This window comes from Bactrocera dorsalis, chromosome 5, assembly GCF_023373825.1.
Source record: "Bactrocera dorsalis isolate Fly_Bdor chromosome 5, ASM2337382v1, whole genome shotgun sequence".
Lineage (NCBI taxonomy): Eukaryota > Metazoa > Arthropoda > Insecta > Diptera > Tephritidae > Bactrocera > Bactrocera dorsalis.
In genome coordinates this window covers 38,065,543-38,090,292 of record NC_064307.1, presented here as the reverse complement: position 1 = coordinate 38,090,292, position 24,750 = coordinate 38,065,543, and the positions used below count along the sequence as shown (strand labels likewise).

The 24,750-nt window shown below is 36.4% G+C and overlaps 1 protein-coding gene across 6 annotated transcripts in view; it reads right to left on the bottom strand.

Moving 5' to 3' along the window:
* LOC105233722 (four and a half LIM domains protein 2) overlaps positions 1-24,750 on the bottom strand; it is a 248,612-nt gene that overhangs the window by 46,220 nt on the left and 177,642 nt on the right. Inside the window, exon 4 of one of the 6 annotated variants that reach the window (XM_049459492.1) lies at positions 24,250-24,679. The exons of the other annotated variants lie outside the window; for them this stretch is intronic. The gene's annotated coding sequence lies outside the window, so the exon portion shown is untranslated. Of the gene's footprint in view, positions 1-24,249; positions 24,680-24,750 lie in introns of those variants that run through there. 6 annotated transcript variants of the gene reach the window in all.

The window sequence follows — 24,750 nt, the reverse complement described above, 5'->3', positions numbered from 1 at the left end:
GCGGCGTGAGAAAAAGTGTTCGAAATGTTATAGGCGAGTGGCTGAGTTACCAACGCAATGGTGAGTATAAGGGAAATTCTACTGCTCTCAGCGTGCATGGACTTTGTGAGCGAGTCGCTAATGAATTTTCCGATCAGCTGAAACAGAAACAGAAACTGCATATGCGCTCTTTTATAAGTGTATAAGTACGAATGTGTGGCTTGAGTGAAGAGAATGCGTGCTGCACAGTGTTGAGAGATTGACGTTAATCGTAGAAAGTAAGAAATTTGACGCGATCGATCATTTTCAACCTTTACTTCAAAACATTCAGAGCGACTCTTGAAAAATAATAATTTATAACTGAGATCTGGTGGATTTTACATTTTGAGATATGATTCTGGTTTGATTTGTTCAGTTAACGGCTGTTTGTAACACCTAAAACTAGTCGAGATATATATAGAGTTATAATATATAAATGATCGGGCTAACGAGACGAGTTGAAATCCAGTTAACTGTCTCTCTATGCGTCTTCCGTGCAAGTGAGAACTTGACCGCCAAGCGAGGTCATTATTGCAGATGAGTGTAATGGACCATTGCCACGCCCACAAAATGAAAACCTACGAAGTGCCTTCATGAAGTACTAAATTAAGATTCAAAACAGTCGCTATAGCGAGGAATACTTGTGGGCTAAAAAATTTTTGAAAGTGGGCATGGCCTCATACATATCGAACAATCTAAGTATGTCTGATCTATATCTGTCTCTCTGGTATTGAAATTTGGATAGAATATTTTTGGGATGACAGCACGCCCATGTGCCAAAAATTAGTAAAATTGGGTATAAACTTCCTTTAACCCACATATACTTAATAAAAATATTTTCGAACTTCCGATTCTATGGGCTTTTGTAAAGTTCGAAGAAGATCCAACGTTTTCGAGCCAAATTTTGTTTAGTGATGAGGCTCAATTCGGTCTCAATGGGTATGCAAACAAACAAAATTGCCACATTTGGGACGAAGAGCAACCTGAAGAGATTCAAGAGCTGTCATTTCATCTAGAAAACACAGTGGTTTAGTGTGGTTTGTGGGTGGAGTCATCGGTCCATATCTCTTCAAAAAATGATGTCGCTGAGATCGTAATCGTCAATGGCGACGTCATCGCGCCATGATAACCGACTATATGATGTTTGAAATTCAAGCTCGTGTACTCGGGAACATTTGGTTTCAACAAGATGTCGCCGCTTCCCACACAACGCACGAATCAATGGATTTTTTGAGAGAACATTTCGATGAACAGATAATTTCATCTATTGAGCCGGTCAATTGGCCACCAAGATCGTGTGATATCACATCGTTTGCCATTTCCCGGTGGGGTTATGTAAAATCTAAGGACTATGCGGTAGATTCCTCGTCGATTCAAGCTTTGGAGCAAAACATCATAAGTGTCATTCGCCAGTTACCACTCGAAATGCCCGAACGAGTTATCGAAAATTGGACTCAACGGATCTACCATCTGAGAGATAAACCTTTGAAGGTGAAAAAATAAAGGTCAAAGAATGTTCTTTCGGCATATAATAAACTTTATACATTAAGTTTGAATTTTTTTGTGATTTTTCTTAAAAAAAGTAGGGAATAGAACACCCTTTCCATACAAAGTTAAATGTTCGAGGATTTCTGCTATACACCCTAACCTTATCTAGTTGCAGGAATTGGGGAAAGAAAAAGTGTGGATTAAAAATTTGATACCTTAAATATTTAGTTTCAAGATATATGAAAAATTTTAAAATTTTTTTTTTATTTTTTCAGTATGATTTAAAATTTTTTTACCGCATATCAACCACTACTACACCACTGTAGCGGATTTTTGAATTGTGTTGGGGAGCGTTGTGCTCTTAATGTATGGATTTATTTTTGAAGCATTTTCGCTGAAGCAAAGTGCACACACAGACACGTGCAAGCCAAACCATATGGTCTGGCTGACGGTACACAAAGTATTGGAGCACAAAGATAGTGCCGAATCTGTCGAAAATCTTTAGTTTCCAACAGAGCAAAGAGCGCGCAAACGCCAAGAAACGCGCGAGTGGCGCGCCAGTAATTGGAGCAGCTCCTCGTCAGCAGCGCTGATGGACAGCTAGACGTAAAGCCAAACAAACGACTGTCAATTGCGCGGACCCCACTGGCGGTTGGCAGGCACTTTAGAACCTTCCTCCTAACCAACGCACGGCGGCTGGCAGCGGGGGTTCCACAAAAAGCATTAATTCACGCAAATTCTGTGCCAAAAATGTCCGCACACTCACACATCGCACATACAGCATTTGTTTATGTTTGCTGCCGAGTACAAACAGGAAACATATGCTATAAAAATAATATGAATTATTGGAAATTTTGATTTGGGTTGGCGCATCACCGTGGCCACATTGGGTAACGATGAGCGCAGCGTTCAATGGATATTGTAACCAAGGCAACCGCAGCTTTTGTGACACAAGAATTAACGGTTTAATTAACGGAATTATTTTTGTATGTATGAAGAATTCTTCATTGATAGGTGAAATTTTGAAAAATTTGTTTGGCAAAAGCTCATAACGTTGCAATAATTGGCATTTACGTGTTCGAAATATTTTAGCATAAACAAATTATGCGACTATTTCGAATTATTTATACGCGGCTGAGGTGTGAGTGAGAAGACACATGAGTAAAAGCAATTTTTCACATGCATTTCTATATGCTTGAAAGGCTTTTGAAAATATTGCGGCGGCACATTGCCCAATTATTAGTGAAATAACATAAGTTTTGCTAATATATGTACATACATACATACATACAAATATATATACATATATACAGCCCAAAAGAGTTGGCAGCATTTCAACGCTTTCCTTAACATATGAGTACACAATGGAACTGAATAGTAGACGGGGTGCGCGGAGGAAGCGAAATTTTTGCGTAATTTTCTATACGCAATATTATGAATGCGAACGAAGACACCGAATTCTTAATGCATGTACTATAACTGTAAAATAAAAATCTGACAAGCAGCCATTAAAATCCATCTAAGCCCCGCGGCACGCTTCGGTATGCACTCACGTCGTGAAACACGCATATTCCACAGCAGCGTCACCTGCCACCGCGCGCCGTGCGTCAACGCGCCCAGCCGCTTGGCCGGCGTTGTGTTTGCAGTGCACACGACACGACAGCAGCCGCGCGACGCGCGAAATCAGATCAAGCATAAATAAGTGGCCGGTGTGCGGCGGGCGGCAGTTCATGAAATTTAGAAGAACTGCCAGCGCGTATACAAATTTTACTTACTGCTCATATACGCACACATACACATACATAAATGTACCTTACTTATTTTTACTCACATGAAGCGTTAAAGCAAACAGCAAATAATTAAAGCAACATTTTAAGCCAAAAATTTCGCTTTGAAAATTCACTGACATTGCGTGTGTGCTCATATTTTTAAGCATTAAGCAAAAATATTTGAAAATTATTTGAATTACATACATTTTTAGTTTGGCACAATCGGCAGTACGTACCTACATGAATAAATATCATAAATAAATTTTGTATGAAACTATGAAAGCAATGCCAATTTTATTGTTTTGAACTTTTGTGTGAGCACTTGAAAAGTTCTCATCGCAGCTAAGCTTAACAAGAACAAGAAAAAACGTTTACTTCGGCTGCATTGAAGCCAGCATACACTTCGCAAAGAAAAAAGTTTTCATACAAGAAATTGATGTTGATCGGTCAGTATCAGTACCAATTTTAGGTCGTTATCTCAAAAACTGAGGGACTAGTTCTCGCATAGGCAGACGGATATGGCTAAAGTGACTCAGCTCGTCACGGCGATCGTACACTGTGACAAAAAACGACCCGGAAATTATAAATAAGCGCATTTCATTATTCATCAATATTTATTTTGTAGCCTTCAAGGGAAGCAGATGTACGTAATACATTTTTGCTAACATTTTTACCTGTCCTCGAAAGCACATTTAGGAATGGTCTTCAGCTTCTTCAGCGAATTTTGTTTTACCTCTTCGATCGACTGAAAACGGTGTTTCATGCCCACAATATCCACCAAACTCATTCGAAAGGACACGTGAGAATTGTTGAGCTTTCTTGCCATTTCTCTAACACTTGCCTGACGATTTTCAAGCACCATACCCTTCACTTTTTGAATATTCATCGGTTCCAGAACGCGGCGTTAATCTCGACCTTCTTTACAGGCTTTGTACCACTCTTAGTCTTGTGTTTTAGATAAAACTGAATCATCGTAAGCCTTTTCCAACATACCTAGTAGTCTAAGCTGGATGGTGTCCCATTTATTTCACGGAACTTTGATTCAATCGTTTTTTAGGCTAAAATTGACCATTCCCGTTGGGAAACAATTATAGAGTTATATAGTTCTAATCAGCGGGTTTTTCTACAAAAATAAGTTACAGTTATACTAGTAGGAGAGAATGATAGAAACCGCTATATGTGGTGAAGGGTTAAAAATAAACTATGGAGTAGAGGCTGGTTTATGCTCCAATGATCTTGACTTCTTTCTCTCCAAACACAGCCAACATCTTCCAAGTGAAAGTGTCTGGTATTAAGAAGATCTCTGGTGTTCTATTGAATAACTACGATACGATGCAGAAAGCAACCATACACATGGATAGCCTGCCGAAATTGCTGTTCTTATCGACGCCACAGACTGATCCCAGGTTAGTCAACAATTGTAGGAAGGTAATCTCACTGGCGTATGGAGTCGTGTGTAGAAGTTCACGCAAGTGAGGAAAGTTCTCTGATCGCCATTCACTTGGGAGTGAACAGAAACGATTCTTTTACATATGACTCAAGCAGCTCGCGACTTCCGATCTTTGACCAAGTATCCTCTGGGTAGCCTAAGAACATCCGTTTGAAGGCGAGCTAAAGTGAGAAGGCGAAACCTTCTCTCCGCAGGGTTGTGCGCTGGGTTTGGGACCCATCACGTAAAAACAGTACCAATGAAAACTAAACGACAGCCTTGCTGTTGTTAACTCGGCTATAATCGCGTAAGCGGTGTCTACGCCAGTAAAGAAGAAGAAGAATCTCACTGGCAACTCTATAATTTGGGTTCCCGGTTATGGAAATATTTGTGGCAACGAAAAAGGAGACGAGTTGGTAATGTCAGGCACCTCTCTAGACGAGTGTGAGGCGTTTTCATGACAGTAGGGTCTACGCGATCGGAATAAACCCGGATGTTTTATGTGGTCAAGGACTATCAAGTCGGCAGAAATCTGCCGCTATAACTACACCAACAACGAGTTTAAGGCCTAGACAATACCGTGCCCGCAAGGAACGATCAGAAGGGAGCTAAAAATGCAATTCGAACAAATGGCTCGAATAGAAAGAAATCTACAACCAAATGCAAGATAGCGAAGTGGATAAGACAGAAATACGACAAGACTAAAACTGGGAATTTAATAAATAGATCCAGCAATAATATTTACAGATCTACAGCTACTATAACGGGGCATTATGTAACATTATTTGAAGCAGCTGCAAGCTAGAAGGGTTAAGGAAACCATTTTCCTATTTCTCGCTCCATTTTTAAAAAGAAATATGAATAAATTCGGATCCCCGGAAGATATTTGTATTCACATATATTCATAATAATTATATTGAATATCTATGTATGTATTATAATGTAATAAAATATCGCATAAGAGAGCTTATCTGGAGTAATGAGAAAAGAGAGAGTCACTGAAAAACAGAACTGGAGATCATGGAATGTGGACAGAGAACAATTTGTATAAATTTTACAGGCTTCAGAAATTACAATATTATAGATCTGTGGGACCAACGAGTTCATCGCCTTGTGCGTGTTCTAAGGCTTCTAATTAGCCATAGTTGTACACAGAGTTCCACCATTTATGTGGAAAATATTTTTTTACTCACTATTTGTCATTGAGGCTGATCATTTGTACGATTGTCACTTTGAAATATAAAATATCAATAAACAACTTGTACACGTGTAGTACAAGAATTTATTTCCTTTTTTGGCACGGCTGTTTTTTTTTTGCTTGAATTAACACTTATGTCCACAAAAGGTAAATAGAACTAACGACAAATGTGAAATCTTTTATTGTTTCTAATTAAAAACAAAACACGTTGTATTTTTTGTTGCACGTAGGACGAAAGAAACGAGCAAGCGATAATTTATTAATCAAGAACACACAAATGCAGTGTGACAATGACAGGTGACAACGCTTGAGGGGGGTTGCGATAATTATTTCGGCGGGAGACGTTGGGTTGTGCAATAGAAAGTTGCTTGCCACATACCGCAAGGGCGAAAATTCAAATGACATTTGTATATGAAAATATGCATTTGCTCAGCAAATAATGCCGCCTAATACCGTTGACGAATCATACAAATGTATCGCTGAGCGTGCTGCTAGTCTAATGTGATTTTGTTAATTGAGGTGCGTTCTGATTTTTATCGGAAGATATGATGACCTTCAGGTAACGCAAGCACAATCAGTGCCTACTCAATAAGATATTATTAATAGCGACGAAATTGTGACAATAAACAATAAGTGTGTACATACATTATGACTTACAAGTATCCGGAAATTATATTTTAAATTCCGCGGGTAAATGATATTTTAAAAAACAAATGTATTTTGTTAAGTTGGAGTGTCCTTAATTACTAAGCCAAATATATGAACCATCTATCAACCAGTTTGTTTACAGCAGCTGCTCAAGTCTTTACACCTCAGTAGTACATTGTGAGTTTTAAAATGGATAAAAATATCCAACAAAAAATTTGTCCCAAGTTTTGTATTTCTTACCAAAAAACAGTAGGATATGGTGATTGAAAATCGTCAGGCAAACATTATAGAGATGGTAAGAGAGCTCAACATCTCTCGCGAGTCCGCTCGAATGATTTTGGTGAAGCTGAATTTTTTTCAAACATAGTACTGTACACAGCTCCCTTTTTACATGCTTGATCATCTGAGTTCCGATCCCACATCCATAGAGAGCATTACAAATGTCGATGAGACACGGATTTATGAATATGACATGCTAACAAGTCAATAATCATCGGAATGGAGGGAAAAAATGAGACGAAATCAAAAAACCACGCCAAAGCCGCTAAAATATCAAGGTCGTACTCATTGTTTTTTCGATATTCGTGGTTTGGTTCATCACGAATTTGTTCCGGAGGGACAGACGGTTAATAAGGGGTTCTATTTGGCCGTATTAAGGCGTTTGCTTGAGAATATCTGTCAGCCGAAATTGTGGTAGAACAATTCATGGACTTTACACGATGACAAACACCATCACATCAAGCCACAATTGTGACCGAATTTAAAGCCAAAAACGCAATGAACACCATCGATCAATCACCGTATTCACCAGATTTGGCTCCGTGTGATTTTTTATTGTACTCCAAACTGTAATTGAAGCTCCGTGGAACCCTGAAGGAGCTGATTACTTTGGATGGGATTACTTTTAAGGTAAAAAAAAATAAATATTGATGAATAATTAAATATTTTGCCTTTTATTTAAAATTTCCGGTTACCTTTTCGTCACAATATATTTAGTAAATGATATTGTAAGCAATTTATGGTGGGGAAGAGGAAGAGAAAAGTGCAAATTGTCGAGAAAAAAATGATATGAGAACCGCTTTTGAAAAACTGCAATTATGGGAAAACTACAATACCAAAGCTGACCATGCGAAAACGGTACGCATAACGATAAATTAATTTAAAAATATATATATATATTTATAATTAAATAAAACAATAAATAAATTAAAAAAAAAATAAAAATAAACAAAGTTAAAAAAAATTATCAAAAAGATAAAAAAAAAAATTTCAAAAAAATATTTGTATAAAAAAAAATTAAGAAAAAAATAAAACGATTTTCACGCAAAAATTTTGATGCGCATTACAGAAATAAAATATATAAGCGGTAAAAGCGACACAGAAATTATAGAACGTATATTACATACGAGTACATATACATAGTATATTTTTTACGATCCCATGCGCTTGCCAATTTTCGATTTTGCATTTTTTCTTTTGGAAACAATGTAGAGCACTTAAACTGAAGAAAAATTGACAACAACACCACACCAGCAGTTTAATATCACGCTCCAGATCCATGTGGGCGCATTTCACCTGAATCCGTTCAATTGCATTAATTCAGTAAAAGCGAGGAGACAAGCAGCAGTCATTTTGGATTTCCAAATGTATTTGAGTAACAGCATATTTGATCTAAAATGTTGCTAAGTTCATTAAATTTCTGTTTAAATTAGTGGTTTCTATTATGTAAATATACATATTTTATTATAAAAAGTAATCCACCCGAATAGCTTGTGGGATTTTGTGATTGTGATTTTTCATATTTGTTTAATTCCGTTTGACATTAACTTTCAAGGAGCGACTATCGTGGTGCTTTAAAAATTTAAGCGAGGTTCCGAAAGGCAATCCAAAAGCTTAAACTGAAATTGAAGTTGAAAAAAATCCCCCCCTCTACCACGCATCCATAAATGTGCGATTACAGCAGCCGCAGTCGACAGCAGGAAATTGAATTTTATGAGAGAGTATCGCCTACCTACCGCAGAAAATTGATTTCTCTATAACGGCTGCAGGGGAACCATTGACAAAAGGTGAGGTCTCCTACCGAAAGTAGTCCCCTAGTTCTACGGCACCATAGTTCAGCTTATTATGTATTATGGGGAGGACCCCAGAAGAGACCACACTTCCAAGGAGCTCGAGAGAGTTCAACGAGCGGCGCTTTTCGGCGTGCGTGGTACCCTAAGGTCCACTATCGCCAGAAATTGTTTTTCTGTGAAAGTTGCTATCAGACTCAGATAATCAGGGATTCTAAATGAAGACATATCTGAACATATGGAAAATCTTCACACGTTTTGACTTTATCTCTGATCTTTTGGAACTTGGAGCAGCCAGACCTTCTCTGTGAGTGGGTAGAACCTATTGGAGAAAAGGGTCAGTAAACTCCATCACGTATGACTAAAAACTTGAGGGTCAAAGTAGCAGTAGATATAATGCCCTGAAGATTAGCCTCCTTCAAAGAAGTGACTATCCACTCTGATAACAGGGTGGCGATACTACTGGTTTTGTCGGTTCTGCGACAGTGGGCCTGAAACCCCGGAGCACCTGCTATTCGACTGCACCGCAGTTTGTAGGCGCAGGTCGAAGGCTCTCGGATCCATGTTTCCGGATAGGGATCACATTGCCTCGATAGCACCCAGCAGGATATTGGACTTTATCAATATGCTGGGGCTAAGCGAGTCTCTGTGAGTTAGGAGAGGGCACAATAGACCCATGGTCGCAGTGCATGCCTCAATTATTTATCTATCTTATCTACTACTGGTTAAGGTTAATGTTAATGTTAAGGTTAAGGTTAAGGTTAAGGTTAAGGTTAAGGTTAAGGTTAAGGTTAAGGTTAAGGTTAAGGTTAAGGTTAAGGTTAAGGTTAAGGTTAAGGTTAAGGTTAAGGTTAAGGTTAAGATTAAGGTTAAGGTTAAGGTTAAGGTTAAGGTTAATGTAAAGGTTAAGGTTAAGATTAAGGTTAAGGTTAAGATTAAGGCTAAGCTTAAGGTTAAGAGGTGGCAAGGAAGCACCCCTATCCTCGTGTTCTACTATTGGATAGCTGAGTTTCGGGCGAGTTTGGCCAGCGCTGAGCTACAATCTGTTAATGCGCTGTCAAAAGATCCTTTTGGTCCAAGATCGAACGTGGAAGATTCGTGAGCCCTCTTCCCTCGGTAAGGCTAGCCTTTCACTAGATTTGGAGGTTTTAACACGCCATTGCTCTCTCGGCGCCCATTCCGTGAGATTGAAAATTTTACCAAAAGCCAGAAAGCTCTGATGAAAAAAAATGAGGTGCAAAGCTTAAAGGCTTGGGAGCTCATACTTCCAGATATCCCGCCGAACTGGTGGGAGCAATTAAACGTCTGTGCAAGTTTATATTTGACACACAGTGTTCTATTTTTATTGATTCACAAAGGAGTGCATATATTATAATGCAAGTGCAACCTCTGGATCAGCCGTTCCTCAAAAAGATTCAGATAGGTCTTTTTGTAAAAAGCCAAGCTGATCAAAAGAAAGTACGATGAACGATAGGAAGTCAAAAAAAACGTTATGGTTTCCATTTAACGATGCTGATGGTCCCAGTCAAGTATATTGCAGTTATCATGCTAATTTATTTCTATTAAAACTTAATCTTTTATATTTATTTAAGATATTCAAAGTGAGCGAAGTCTAAGGATAGTTTTATAGTAATACACTGCTTCAAAAAATTGAAGAAATAACTTAAACTTAGTTTTCATTTAATTCCGTATTTTCACAATAAAGAAAAATTGATTTTTTTTAATTTGCTCGACATAAATATTTCGATTTTAACGCACTCATATTTTTGTAAGCACTGTAAAATAAAATAAAATGTTCCACATACGCCCCGACAGCCCGCCTTGATTTCACACAACGGATGTGGATTTTCTCGAATGTTGAAGTGTGCAATTTTATTTATAAATATTCCTCACTTAATGTAATTTTACTTAATTTCATATTATTTTCATGACATATTAAAATGTATATTCTTTGTGGCACTGCACTTGTGATATTTTCCACTGCAACTTTGCCAGTGTATTCTTGTGTCTTATTCTTGGTTATTCTTGGTTGCTATTGCCACATTTTTAGTGACCAAAATACAAATACCTACATATCTCTATGCTGCTTCAGCCATTCTTTTGCAATTTCTCATACTAAATAATTAGAGCATTTATAACTAAATTAAGGCGAAACGAATTTATTGCCTTGCCTGCGACTGCACTAAATCGAGCGAATAAATATAAATTATGAGTTAAAAAAATGGAAACAAAAAAAGGTGATTCATGCAAAATTATTTTTATTAATCAATTTGTTTAAAAAATTGGACTTTTTGTTGTTTTAAAAAGATATTTGCAACACTTGCAATTGAGACCAGTTTTATGGAATATTCAAGGTCGATACCCCCTTTAAATTATAAGAAAAACTGGCCGACTAATAACGGCCATGACTTTCAAAACAATATTTTTAGTCTCTCGAAAGATATCTCTCGGCTATAAACGCGTAAGCGGTGCCTACACCAATAAAGAAGAAGACAGATATCTGATGTGCCAAGTTGGCAGAGAAAATTTATTTTCTAATTTATGTTTTCTAAATTTCGAATATAAAAGCTATTCAAAGACTTGTGGACAATTCTCACATTTTGATCTCATTTTTAAACATAAATATCACCAAAGTTTGTCAGCTAAAAATAATCTCTAGAAAGCTATTTTAAGGTTTATTAAAAATAAATTGAATTAGTGATCAAAATAATTTTGAAAACATTTCAAATTAATGAATGCGCGCAGATACACAGTTTGATTGGTTATTTTTCGTAAGTGTTTGGTAAAAAATCTGTTTTCAAATTTAATTTTGAATGCAATATTATGTTTTCAACAGTTTGAAGGAATTCCCAGCCTTATGAAAGCAAGCACCGACATTCAAACAGCGACACTTTAAAGAAAACAAATCACAAGAGACTTGGCAATGTCACACTTCATTTGCATCCTCATTAATTCGCTCATTTACTCGCAAATAAATTATTTTAATGCGCTGAAAAATGCTTTTTCACCTACATATTGCATACCGTCTATATATCTAATGTATAGATTTCTCCTTACTTACTAATAATATTCGGTGAATTTCCACGCATACATATAGTGAAATGAACAAGTTTTTCCTATTGATTAATAACCGGTTATAAACCGATTTCAACTCCACTCAGTTGAGTTGAAATTAGAGTAATTCAACTTTTGAACAACTTTTCAACTTTTTTGTACAGGGTCCGGCAATCGAACCAATTAAAAAAGCCATAAATTCGGTTTGGAAAATTATTTTAATTTATTTTAAATTACAAAATGTGTGAAAATAATCATAAATTCAGGACCAATTCACTTTTGCTCGATTTGACCACCTTTTGCCTTAACTATGGCCTTGAGACGGTCAAAAAGCGAACCGCAAGCTGGCCGAATGTGACTTGCCGGTATCTTGGCCTACTCACGGACAATGGCTTTCTTCAGCATCTCGAGATTGGTGTATTTTTTACTTCGGACCTTGCTCTCCAAAATGGCACAGAGAGAATAATCCATTGGCTTCGCATCTGGTGAATACGAGAGCCATTGTGTGGTCGTAATGAAGTTCGGTACGTTGTTTTTCAGTCATTTTTGGTTCACTCGCGCTTTGTGAGACGGTGCTGAGTTTTGTTGAAACGTTCATGGTTTGCGACCGAAATGTTTGTTTGGCCAGAACACTTTCCCGTTAATAGTCGCGTTTACTTTGACGCCAGGCCCGATGAAAACAATTGAATAGCGCCCATCTGCGGTGACAGCGGTCCAAACCATTATTTGTGGCGGGTGCTGCCTCCTGGTGGCCAACCGATGACTTAGATTCTCGTATGAACGGTCGGTCAAGTAAACCCTATCGTTTTTAGAGTTTACGAATTGCTCAATTAGAAAATTTTTTTCGTCAGAAAACACAATGTTCGGAATTTGACCGCTTTCGGTCAAGCTTCGCTCTCACAAGTCTTACTTGTTGCTGCTTTGGTGTGAGATCATGGGCCGTTTGGAACTTATAAGGCTTGAACTTGAGCTCATTTTTCAATATGCGTCGGATGCTGCTGTCGAATATTTTCAGTTCTTTAGCCATTTGATTGGCACTTCGTCGTGGATTTCGCTCAAGTCGCTTCTTCACTTTCCGAACCATCTCACGTGATGTTGCAGTCTTTTGATGAACACCTCCATGGCGTTTTGCAATGCTACCTGTATCATTGTAACAAGTGATGGTGCGATAAACAAAAACTTTATTCACATTAAGGTGTTTGAGCTCACGAACAATTGCTGGCTGTGATTTTCCAGCTAAATATAAAGCAATCACACTATTGCGTTTGAATTCCATCGCTGTTCACTTTTTTTTGCGCTTTTGGCAAAACGCTTTTGTACACTTGTGAACAATACTCCGACTGTCATTCAGCAAATTTATAAACAGCTGATGCAAATGCAATTGAGTTGAAAAAACGCTTGGCAGCAGTTGAAGTTTTCTCATACTTCAACCTAAAATTTTATGAAGGAATTTTATAGAAATTTATATAGAAACATTGGAGGTTAGTTTTTCGCAGAGAGTAGAGTGATCAGCAAATATATTTTGAAGATTTTATTTAGCCACTACTGTACTTTTACCAAATCATACAATAATCGTCTAGCTGAGACCTTATAATACGAGTTCTAGGCATTAATATTATATTATTTATGGTTTTAGAAAAACTTGATTTAGAGAAACTATATTTCAAAATGGCCGTAAATCAGCAATAACGCATCGAATACGCTCTTCCAATGCATCAATAGTCTCCGTCTTATCCACGTAGACAAGCGACTTCACATAACACCAAAAAAAAATATTCTAGGCGTGTTAAATCGCACTATATTGGAGCACACTCACGACATAATGCGCATACCAAAAGTTTTCTTCAATAAATTGCCTGTTTCGTTTAATGTTTGACATGTAACGTCGATTTGTTGGAAACAAAGGTGGTTCACATCAACATCCTCCAATTCATATACGTAAAATTCATATTCATTCATATTTCTATAGTGTTTCTCTTTGACTGTAACATTATGACCGACATTTCTAAAGAAATATGGACAAATGATTCCCTCTGCCCATAGATCACACGAAACAGTGACTTTTTCAGAATATAATGCGTCTCAACAATCACTTGATTATTATCACTCTAAATGAGACAATTTCGCATATTAACATAACCAAAAGTCAGCTTCATCACTAAAAGAGAATTTCTTGTGTAAATCGCGATTCGTAGCCATTTCATTTTGGATCCATTCACCGAACGTGCGTCGCGCTTGATCATCGTACGGCTCTTATGTCACGAGTTGGATTTTGCCAGCCCACAAATCAAAGTCATTTTGCAAAATCTTCCATAAAGTGTAAAGACACTGCGCGTTGGCGGATAGCGGATAGATTCCATGGGTGGTCCTCGATGCCCAGCTCCACAGCAATCATCTCTAAGGATGTACAATATCCACTAGAGTAAACGTGGTGTGAAAACGATTCATAGTTGTTCGAATTATTGACTCTGCTGAGCGATTATGTCCACCGAATATTAAACCCAGCACACAAACCATTATTTTGGTAGAATAATATGGTTCTGTTAATACGAAATGGCTAACCGAACTTTGTACAAATCAAGTAAAAGCTGTCAAAACTACAAAAAAAGAATAAGGAGACAATTGTCCCCGAAGAAAGAATTGCCTCACAGCTAAATAAAAACTGCCTATAGATATTCCCAGTCGTTTCAATATACATTTAAAAGAAGAGCCGATAGATATTCCCATTTGCACCAAAAATATTGTAACAATTCGGAAGAATCTTGACTTTCAAAAAAATTGTCTGTACAATACCTTTCACAGCACTTTTTTGTGCAAATTATTCTCTTGGAACGCAAATCTTTATTACACGACATTCTTCATCAACTGTTCACTTCTCTTTGATCCACAGTTGCCAAGCTTCATCACTGTGTACTCCGAAGTCACTGAAATGAGCCTATTCTTTGATACTACCAAAACTACAAACATTTCGAACACGTGTCGGCGTGTAAAGGTGGAAACTGACCATGTCCCACTCGCAGAGCGCGGGAAATCCCTATCCTGATTTCTCTTCCAGAAAAATAAAATAAAATGTGCGACAAAAGTCAAACACAGATAAAATACTCGTTATATTCTCTTAAGAGAATTATTAAATTGTTTTTTCAGAATTTCGTTCGCTTCCAAACTACGAAAGTATTTTATTATAGTGGTAGGTACCTGGGTACCCTGGGTGCCCATTAAGGTGGCTAAAACTGGGTGCTCACATAAGGGTTAAATCTTGAAGGGGTGGGATGAGGTGGGGTATTGCCACCTCTAGTCTATTAAAACCCCCTTTTTTAAACAAATGTATTTATATTCACTTGTACTTGTATACTATATTTTTATGTTTACTTATTTTTTATTTACAAATTAAAATTAAAAATTTAAAAGAGTAATGATAAATCTACACAAACATTCCCGTGTTTTTTACCCGAGAAAGATTCGCAAAATGTATATAATTAGACATAAATAAAATTCGGTGAACATTTTTGGGTACATAGCCACAACTTATTAACCACAAGTGTAGCATTTGAGAAGTGTAATTAAAATTTTTAAAATAAACATTTTTCTCAAGCAGAGATTTAAAAAATTCCGATAGCAAAGTATTTTTTAGGTTTCAGGCGTTGAGTCAAAAGCGAAAAATTAAGATAATAATTAATGTTTGTACTTCAGTGATTCACCTTACACATACATAAATGTATAAACATATTTGGTGAATTTATAGATTTCCACCGATAATAAATGGTACTTCGTGAAAATATACAATATTAAAATTGCAGAAAATTTTGTTTATATTTAAAAAATTCCGAGACTTCACATTTGTATGTTTCATTAAAATTATTGCTCATTGTATATACAATATGTTGGATTATGACGGATTTAGAAGATGAAAAAAACTCGAAAATCGTACAGAACTAACTGAAATGCGTGCACTTATGATTTAAAGAAGGATACTTAGTAAATAGCCAAATACAAAGTCGGTGAGTTAGCCAGAGGTAGTACCACACATCGGAATGGGATCGAGTTGGAACTGCGCATGGAATAATTTGTATTGACTACCTTGTAAAAGGGAGCAGCATCAACATAGACTATTACATAGAGTTATGTGACCGCTTGAAGGACGTAATCACTGAAAATCAAAAAACAATTTCCTGGTACTTTGTCACAATGTATAATAATTTTCGTTATTCTGAATGAGAATGAAATTGCTACGGTGAAAACTCTCTACTCGTATCACTACATAATATAATGTAATCTGCTCCTTTGATTGGCTTATTCTTAAAATATGTGGACTTAATATAAATAAAAACCATTTATTCCTTATTAATTTACTAATTATAAAATTTACATTGACTTTGGAGTACTGACATAATTTATTTTCAATATAAGTCCTTTGTTAATCTCTATGTCAAAAGTGGAATTATTATTTTCGTTGGACTTCAACGTCATACAAAAGTAAAAAAATCTTTGCTGTGTGTATTTGTACTTAAGTCCCCACAATGTAACCTCAATTAGACTTTGCAACAAGAGTATAATTTTGAATGGCGCACAAAACGTTGATTCCAACTGCCAGAATTTTCATTTCACCAAATCCATTACGCGAATATCTGCAGCCACCGCCGCTAATTATACATTACTTATGTAATGGTTGTATGAAAGATATTATGAAAAAATTGTGCGCGGGCATATGGCAACAATGCAACCGATATACTTGTATATATAGAGCAAGTATATATGTAAACGATTTACATACAGGTACATATATTTATATGGTTAATGCAGTGAGTTGTTGGCGTGTCTAAAAATAGGCATCTCGCGACCGAAATTCAAAAATCGCAAACAAATTGCATGGATGACACAATTCGCTGTTCAGTGTCATAAAGCGTTAGTAAAATTTGAAACCCAACACAAAAGTACAACCAAAAATTAAAAAAGAAACACACACACACAAAACAACACGTACAGCGCAAGATAAAATAAAAAATAAAAAGGTACAAGCGAAACAAATGAATTGGCGCTCGCAAAAAAATTGGTGCGAAAATGTCAGAAAATATTCAATCTCGCGCACTCGAAAGATTATTCAAATTGACGTTTGGAAAAATAATGAATTTCGCCTTTGTGGCTGACACATGCGACAATTTGTTGTGTGAGACCGCAGCGAGTGTCGGTGATTAACGCAACGGATGTTCGTGAAGGGGCGTAATGTACGCGGACTGACTGAGCCTTACAAATTGTTTTTGCGTAAATAAATAAGTGAAATGAAGTGACTGCCTAAAAACTTTCGCTTACCTTTATTGAGTGATTGTAATAAACAATAGTATTTTGCTTCGCTATATAAATTTTTAAACAATATTTTGTTGTATATACTCTTTAGTAAACACCAAAGTTCTTGAAGAAAATATCTTTAAGTTTTTTAAATATTAAATTTTGGAAATATGCTCACAATAACCATTTTATTAGCCTATTATATTTCTGTATCAATGCTTTCACTTAAATATTTAGTCATTTTGAAAATGGCAACCAAAATAGCCAAATAAAATAGAAATTTTCAGCGCAACGCTTCCGTTTGTGCATACAGCATGCTTTTAGGCGCAAGCGTTGTGGAAATCAAGTGAATGTGAATGTGAAAATTAGTGATGAATGAATAGGTATTGCTGCTGAAGGTTCTAGAGCTGTGTGGAAAATTAAAGGAATTTTGAAAAAAAAAAATTGAAAAAAAAATGAAAAAAAAATTGAAAAGAAATTAACAGAATTTTCATATAAGTTGTAGATATTTTAATATTTTTTTAGACATATTTATTTATTTTTATATTATACATCTGTAGCAATATATGCAATCAATAATATCATATCAATTAAGCACAGTATCCAAAATTTTAATAATTTGAGATATCTTTGAATTGTTTGAAATTTTTATACTCTCGCAACAAAGTTGCTAAAGAGAGTATTATAGTTTTGTTCACATAACGGTTGTTTGTAAGTCCTAAAACTAAAAGAGTCAGATATAGGGTTATATATACCAAAGTGATCAGGGTGACGAGTAGAGTTGAAATCCGGATGTCTGTCTGTCCGTCCGTCCGTCCGTCCGTGCAAGCTGTAACTTGAGTAAAAATTGAGATATCATGATGAAACTTGGTACACTTATTTCTTGGCTCCATAAGAAGGTTAAGTTCGAAGATGGGCAAAATCGGCCAACTGCCACGCCCACAAAATGGCGGAAACCGAAATCCTATAAAGTGTCATAACTAAGCCATAAATAAAGATATTAGTGAAATTTGGCACAAAGAATCGCATTAGGGAGGGGCATATTTGGAAGTAATTTTTTTGGAAAAATGGGCGTGGCCCCGCCCCCTACTAAGTTTTTTGTACATATCTCGGAAACTACTATAGCTATGTCAACCAAACTCTACAGAGCCATTTCCTTCAAACATTTCCATATGCAGTTCAAAAATTGAAGAAATCGGATAATAACCACGCCCAGCTCCCATACAAAGGTTATGTTGAAAATCACTAAAAGTGCGTTAACCGACTAACAAAAAACGTCAGAAACACAAAATTTTACGAAAGAAATGGCAGAAGGAAGCTGCACTCACGCTTTTAATAAAAATTGAAAATGGGCGTGGCGTCGCCCACTTATGGACCAAAAACCATATCTCAGGAACTACTCGACCGATTTCAATGAAATTCGGTATATAATATTTTCTTAGCACCCTGATGATATGTACGAAATATGGGTGAAATCGGTTCACAACCACGCCTTCTTCCAATATAACGCTATTTTGAATTCCATCTGATGTCTTCTCTGTATAATGTATACATTAGGAACCAATGATGATAACGGAATAAAACTTTACACAAATACGGTATTTGAGCTGAGGTATCACGTTTAAAAAAATATGTAAATGACGGATAATGAAATCTCGATTATCAATTTATCATGCGAGAGTATAAAATGTTCGGTGACACCCGAACTTAGCCCTTCCTTACTTGTTTTAAATGTTTTTTGTAATTCAAATGAATCATTTGAATTGTCAATTAAAATGGAGATTTATACATATGGGGTATTCCATACCAAATCGACCACTTTTGAACCCGACCCCTTTAAATTTTGCTGAAACTTATCCATCCTTTCTACCCTTTCAAAAACATTTTTGAGAATTTTTTCAAAATTTGTTGTCCAACTTCAAAAAAGTTATGAATTTTTCAAAAAATGGATTTTTTATTTTCAAATAGCCATAACTTTTGTAGAAATTGACTTTTGGGGACCTTTTTTTAAATTTTTGTTTTTGAATGAACTTTTCGAAAAAATACGGGAAAAAAATTTAACACGATCAATTATATAAAATAATCGGTTTTCTCGCCATTTTTTGGAAGTTCAAAAAAAACTTCAAGTAATTTGCCAACTATCCCTGCTAATCCCGGAGTGGGCCGATTTTTTTATTTTTATTTTTTTATATTATACCCCATATGCATTAGAGCGGGTATTTCTCTTTTAAACGCGTATGTGGGATGTATTCAACGGATCATTTTGATCGACTTTGCCTAATCGACTATGGGTCTAAAACCGGTTTCGAACCAGCAACCAGCAATTTTTAAGGCAAAGTTAAAAAAATCTGAATAATCGGTAGTATGGAAGATAGGTGATATAGTTGTTCGATCTGGCCGATTTCGACAAATTATCAATAAAATATCATAATATAGTAGATAGAAGTTTCTACGTAGAATACTTTTTTTGCCGGTTAATTTTTTACTTTCAAAAATCGCTTTTCGTTCACTTTTTCTCAAAGCAATGTTTAAAAGAAACGAAATCCATTGGCTATATAAGAGTTATGAGATTTTGTTAGAGACGTACGCGATTCGAAGACTTTTTTGTAATAAATAAATAAATAAAGTGTGCAAATTTTGAGGCATACTCAGAAGCCTTTTGACCTCTAAAGGGATAAGAGCAGAATGGAACGACGTTAAAATAACCAAGAAAGTCTGTAGACGTACTCCGCAAAGTCTATGGACATTATTAGTGAATAAACTGCTAAGAAATCTAGAAGGCAAAGCCTCTAAGAAAAAGACATATGCGGAGGACACAACACCCTCCCCTCTCAAGGATCGCACCAAGTATCTTGTGGTAGTCTTGGACAACAAACTGCCGTGGTAGCACAATGTGAAAGAAAGTGTGAGAAAAGCTATGAATGCTTTATATGTTGGTATGCAGATGATCGGCTCAACATGAAAGAGAGAGAGAGCCCTCTTTCATGTACTGGTGCTACATAGCTATTGTAAGACCAATTCTGCTCTACGGTGCAGTAATATCATAGATAGGGTACGGAAATTCACCTACCGGCAGTCAATGGAAAAGGTTCAGAGGCGCTATGCTTAACGTGAGCTTTAAGAACAACTCCAACGGCGGCTCTTGAACTAGTACTAAACTTGCCATCTATAGACCTCTTCGCTGAAAACTGTGCAGCAAAATCGGCGGGACGACTACTTGCTGCAAGAGAATTAACATATAAAACCTTCGAGCATAGATCGGTGAGTAATGGCGGCTGGGCAAACACCGACTACATGACCACTATTTTCCACTGGGATAGAAGGTTCAAGAGGAATATGGAAAAATATGACTGGCATAAAGCTATGTTAACTACACGCAACACTCTAAACATTTATAAGGAGGGCCCGAAAATGGAGAATGGAGTTAGTGCGGCGATATACTGTCCAGAGTTAAGCTTAAAGTAGTCCTTTAAGTTGCCGGAACACAGCAGTATATTTTAAGCTGAGGTCTTTGCTATTGATCCATAGGAGAGCATGTAGGAACATGATCGGATTACTAACTGGTCAGAAGACTGCAGGAAATATCTAGAGGGAAACAATGGAGCATCTCTTGTGCACTTGTCCCGCATTGGCAAGACTATGCTCCTCACGTTATGATACAATGGAGGAGGTATCGATAGTGAGACCACAGAGTTTGCTAAAATTCGCGTCAAGCGCAAGCATCCTATAGGATGACTACTCCTCATGGACCTAGGAACTGAACTCCATCTGGTATCGCAAAGGGCCTAAACTGGTCTATGAGTGGCTTATTTGTCTACCAGATTACCTTAATAGGGCACACGTCACAACGGAAAAAATTTTAGATCCAAGCATTTAGCATAAGTGTATGGAAGTACTAAATAAAACCGAACAAAAATTCTCAGAAGTTTGCTTTCCCCTTGTAAGGAAGTTTAGTGCCAACCAAGTTTTCAATATGGCTTAGGAATTTTTTATTATTTAATTAATTAAATGTATTACATATACAGCGTAAAATTAATTTGCTCAACTTTATCTCTGGCCTCCTTTTTGAAATAAACACATTTCTTTCTTTCATGAGTGATACAACTGACACACCAGTTGATATTTTGAGAAATGATATCAATGGCACTGTCTAGCATATTAACCCACTTGCTGGCAGCGCGCAGACGCACGGTGGACACATGCCATCATCGTTTTCATATGAGCACTGCCTCCTCGCAACTAAAACAACTCGCTTTCACTTAAATTGTATGTGCTTCTCGATATCTTCACACATCTACACACGCTTTGACATTGAATTTAGGGTTTGTTGTTATTCACTGTCGGTTGGTTGTTGCTTATATTTACAGAAAATGCTCGTATGTGCATGCACGCCTACATATGTACATACAAGCGTATATTGTCATCAGCACAACTATTTTTGTGCCCAATGTACTCATATACATAGTACACACATCACACATATGAATGCATCTTGGTCATGCATCAACGGTAAATACAGCGGTCATTAATTTTATGTGAGTGCAAATATGTATTGTTTTTTGAGTATTTTGAAAATTGTTTTCTGTAGAAATTTTGGCGAAAACACGTCATTGTTAATTAAAACCAATATTTTTTCAGCACACACAATATTGTATTAGTTGCCGAGCTCGAGAATCAATATTTTAGGCAAAATGCGTTTACTTTCATGTAAAATGAAACAGCTGGTGGTTGGCGGAAAAAAAAAGAAATGCTATCAAAATTGTTAACGTAAAAAATGTGATATTGAATTCCATGTCTAATGTCTAATAAAACAAGAAGAAGCATTGACCTCGGTTGCACCGAAAATATTATATCCTTCCCAAATTCAAAATATTCCACTCAACAACTTAATTTTGATCGGTCAGTTTGTACTGCAGTTATATGATATATCGATCCAATCTGAAAAATTTCTTCAGAGATTTTACTTTCATTACTTTATACTATAACTCGTGCCAAATTCCGTGAAGATATCTCGTCAAATGAAAAAGTTTTCCATACAAGGACGTGATTTTGATAGTTCAGTTTATATTGCAGCTTTATTATATAGTGGTCCGATACTTAATACAAATGAGCATCTTCTAGGTGAGAAAAGAGTTTGTGAAAAGTTTCAGATGTATATCTCAAAAAGTGTGGTTGGTGACGAAGCACTTTTTCGGCCTATCGAGTTCGTGAAAACTGCCAGGAGCAGAAACCAACCAGAAGAAGACTATTCAGACTTCCATCCAGCACTTTGGTTTATGAAAAAGTAGTAGCCCCAAATATTTCGTTTACAACAAAAACGGTATAGGACAACCGTAAGATCGCAATAATCGTTGCGCTGCCCTCGATAGCAAATACATACATACTTGTATATTGAATGGGAAAGCCAAACTGTGTCTTTTCTTTCAAGCCATATTTGAGATATTTGAAAAATATGTAAAGTTTAAGTAGAAAATTATAGTATAAATAATCGCCTATGTTGAACTGATGTTTTGAATATAAATATACAAAAATTGGCATCAGCTTGGAAACGAAAATAGAAATCCCACATTTCGACCAAGAGCTCTGTCGCATACAAGCACATGTCCTGAAAAATGGAACATGCATTCAACTACACCATATTATATATATATATAACCCTCGCAAATAATTCCATTAAAACCTTTAAAGAATAAGAAGAACAAAGATAAAACATATATGGAGTAAAGTGAGCCGAACTCTTAAAACTCCTGGAAATCCGGATGTTCGAAAATCTTAAGTATATGGAGGCTAAGGAATGTATTGATCCAATTCAACCCATTTTTGACACAAGCGTATATTATTATCAAAGAAATATTCTTCCCGAATTTCAGTAACATATCTCACAGATAAACCAAAATTTTGGACAAAAAGTCAGCCATGCATACTGGTGTCCACATATTCGGAATGTGAGGGTTTGAACTGTTATAGACCGATTTTGTAAATATTTTGACTTGAAAAGGCATACCTTAAACGGAGTATTTGTGCACTGTTTATAGAAATATATACATTGATCTGATTTATGTACAGGAAAGTTAAATAATCAAATGGAATTTAAAATTTTATTATATGGGAAGTAGACGTGATTCTTGCCTGATTTTAATGTAGGGACGGCAGGGTACTGTCATGCACCGAATTTGGTTGAAAACGTTTGATATCGTCTATGGATTTTCACATAAATGTGGAACGTGTCACACCCATCATTTAATTTTCAGACCGTCTCCCATAAAGCCCTTTCATACCATCTTGTTGGTAAAATTCATTATCTCTGCCGCTTTTAGTTAATAATTTATAGATCTTTTAGTAGTTTTTTACAAAACCGTTATATGGGGAGTGGGCAGGGTTATAATTCGATTTCATCCACTTCCACACCTTCGGCAGGGGTTGACAACATAGTATTTGCTTTAAGTGAAAAAGTTCCGTCAGGATCGGGAAAGGCTTCTCCGAGCCGTTCGATACCAAACAAGATTTCAGACAATGCTACTCCCTATCGTGTGACCCTTCAATCCACCCCTGGAGAAAATAATTCGAGCTGCAGAAGAGAATAGAGAAGTTACAATCTTTTATAAGAGTGTACAGCAGAGATCAACACGAAATGCCTGCCGTCATCAAACAAACAGTAGTCGCACTCGCGTCTTGGCTCCCACGTCACGGTTGACAGTCATAACTTCGAGGTGGTAGATAATTCCGTCTATCTTGGAACCAGCATTTATACCAACAACAACGTCTATAATATAAATATAATAATATAATCCAACATAGAACTACTCTTTCCAACAGGTGCTACTTCGGACTGAGTAGGCAATTGAGAAGTAAGGTCCTCTGTTGGCGAACAAATTTCAAACTCTACAAGTCCCGTTCTGCAATATGATGCAGAGGCATTGTCAATGGCGAATTTCGCAGTCGATAGAACGATGAGCTGTGCGAGGTATACGACGCCATTGACATAGTTTTTAGAATAAAGCGGCTACGGTGGCTAGATCATGTCGTCCGAATGTATGAAAACACTCCAGCTTTGGGAATATTCGAAGTAGTACCCGCCGGGAGAAGCAGAGGTAGAGGCATTTGGCGAGTCGAAGACAGCTAATCATTTAAATATTGAGTGGTAATTGTACACCAAATAGTAGGCTAATAGTATTAGATACATCTTTATCAATAAGAGACTGTATGCAAACTAAATGTATATAATATTCGTTCAAAGCAAATGTCACGTCACACAAAGCAACATAAGCAATAACGATTCAAAACAGTTGTCGGTTCTTGATTTTCATTTTATAATAACGTAAATACTTTATTTAAAGGATATGTATGTATGTAAGCGTGAATACAGGTTAAGAGTTATAAATCTTCGTTATTTGGCACAACGTCGTTTGGTATTTTGAAATACTCGGATTCGCATATCAATAAAAATGAATATAATACAAGATAAAAAGGTGTTCGTGTGGGTCTGTGTCTTTTGGAACAGTTTGTATTTCTTCATCGGATTTCGTTTAATGTCGCGCTGGTGAAAGCAGAAACGCTTGCTTGCTTGATATCAACAATGCGGCTGCATTTTGGCATGAACTTAACTCATATTAATGTGTATATTTTCAAGTTGCTTTATGCTAGGTGTAGTAGGTGCAGGAGCGGGTGCAGTGTGAGGCTATTTGAGGTTTCGTTTTTTCGGATTTTCTTTTCAACTATGAGTCTGTCTAAAGAAAAGAAAAAAAATATAAGAAGAAATAAATAGAAAAAAATTGAAATTAAAAAATAAAATAA